Here is a 2381-nt window from a genome sequence, read left to right on the forward strand (position 1 = left end):
GGTAGGAGAGGGCCCATACCTGGCCAAACGGGCCGGCCCGGCACGGCACGCCCGGCCTGTGCTAATCGTGCCTGGCCCGGCACGGCCCGCCATAGCACGTTTAATAGCCAGGCCGGGCCGTGCCGGCCCACGGGCGCTGCTCCTTGGCCCATGCACGGCCTGATTAGTAAACGGGCTGGCCCGATGGCCCGTTTAGCACGCTGGGCTGCACATATTTAGCCTGTTGGGCTGTTTTTAGGCCTATTGGGCTGTATTTTAGGTATAAATATATTTAAAAAATCTGAAAATTATATAAAAAATTTAAACGGGCCGTGCTGGCCCGCGTGCCCAGGCTCCAGGCCCAGGCACGTCCCAAGGCGTGCCGCATGCCGGGCACGGCCCGTTTAGCCCGTGTCGTGCCTGGCCCATAGCGGGCCGTGCTGGCATGCTCGCGGGCTGGCCTGTTTGGCCCGGCCCGTTTGGCCAACTATAAGAGGGCCGGTGCGCTTCGCTTCCCTTCGCAAGAGCTTTTTCTTTCTGAGCTAACCCTTCCCAAGAGCTATGCCTCGCCCGTGGCGAGACGTAGCTCAGTCCCGCCTTTGACGAGCGCGCCGCTGGGCTGGCCCATTACTAGCGCTGAGACGGGCGAGATTTCTTCCTTTGGTTTTTCTTATCGGTTTTTTTCACTATTGCATAGGTTTTCTTTGGTTTTTCCGTTTCTTAATCAACAAATTATTTTTATAAATTATGTCAACATTTTAAAAAAAGTTTACGAACATACCTTTGAAACTCGTAACATATTCTTAAATCCAATGTACATTTGAATGGTAAGTAATATTTTTTTAATTAAAAGGAAAATTTTAACATAGCATAAAACTTTTCAAAAGTGTCCAGTGCATTTTTTTGAAATGCGTGAACATTTTTTAATGTCACAACATTTGCTTGAATGCTACCAACACTTTTCTAAATTATGCTAACATTTTTTTAACTTTCTGCCGACATTTTCAAGTTCACGGTTAACATTTTTTAAAAATATATGTACTTAGGAATTTCATTCGTATGCATGTTATTTCTCATTTGCTATTAACTTAGTCATGCATATATATGTATGATCTTAAATATATAAAATTAATAGGTTATTTAATTTATATGAACAAGACGCACATCGTTGTTGTTGTGGCCTTTTAGTGTACCGCACAAAACACTTTTTGTCAGGGTGTCTTGTGTAGTGCAAGTAAAATGACACATTAGCGGCATTGCTATACTTTAGGTGCACTACACAAAGAAGAAGACCGCTAATCTGACAAGTCGAGGGGCATTTTCAGTGAGTTGAAGGACTCATTTAAGTGTCAGATTAGCTTCAGTGGCATGGCTGATTCGTCGATGACAAGACTCATGTAGTCAAGATCAATATATTCGCACTAAAGTTGAATTTGTAGCTCTAAACATTTTGGACATATGCATGAAATGTAATGCAATTCTGTTGTATGTGTCTTTGTGTAACTTTCATCCTTAGTGCATCTTGGGGCTTCACTGCTAGCATATTGCTAGTAGCGGAGCCCTAATTTTGCTTATACTATATTTTTGTTATCACTGTTCGGCCAAGCGGTGTATGACCGTTATCACAGATGGTTTAGCTAGCCCGTATGTGATGGCGATGTCATTATTGACCCCGAGGCACAGATCGGCCACTCGCACGCCAGTGATGATACAATTTGGCCGGTCAGTGTTGTACCGATCTGTGGTAGTGGCAGCCATCAATGAACCCATCCGCTCATCACCTACCTCCCACTCCTCTCCCCGTAGCCTTGGATGAACCACATCCCCTTGTTACCTACCCCTGCTCCTCTTAGGCAAAGAAGCTGCAAACCGGCCGAGTGAAAAGTTGTGACCCAGTCGCAGGTGCTAGAACCGGGCCATTGGGAAGCTACAACCGGTTGAGTTAGAAGCTTTGACACCTAGTAGGTGTTGCTAGAACTAGTTGACGGAGAAGCTGGAACTGGCCGGGCGAGAAGCTATGACCCTAGTTGACAGTGTTGGGACCAGCTAGCCAAAGATTCTGCTGAGGGCACAGCTCAACAAGCCCAAAGAAAAAAGAAAAAAAGGCTGGGGAAGGCCAGAGACAAGCCGGGCTCCTAATCCGGCTCGGGGGGAGGAGGAGGCGGCGGTGGCGACAGACGGACGACCATCAAGCGGAGGTCGGCGATGAAGGCGGAGATGGCGTCCCGATCCTGAGGGCGGCTAAGCGGCCGCCAAAAGCTGCAAGTAACCAAACAATTTGAAGAGGGTGTCAATAGCACGTCGGAGCGGAATGCACTGAATCACAAATCTATTGCGGATCGTCTAGAGGGTCCAAGCGAGTGCCCCAATCTCCAACCACCTAATGCGGCGAGAATGCGGGG

The sequence above is a fragment of the Triticum aestivum genome, chromosome 3A (genome assembly GCF_018294505.1).
Source record: "Triticum aestivum cultivar Chinese Spring chromosome 3A, IWGSC CS RefSeq v2.1, whole genome shotgun sequence".
In the NCBI taxonomy this organism is placed as follows: domain Eukaryota; kingdom Viridiplantae; phylum Streptophyta; class Magnoliopsida; order Poales; family Poaceae; genus Triticum; species Triticum aestivum.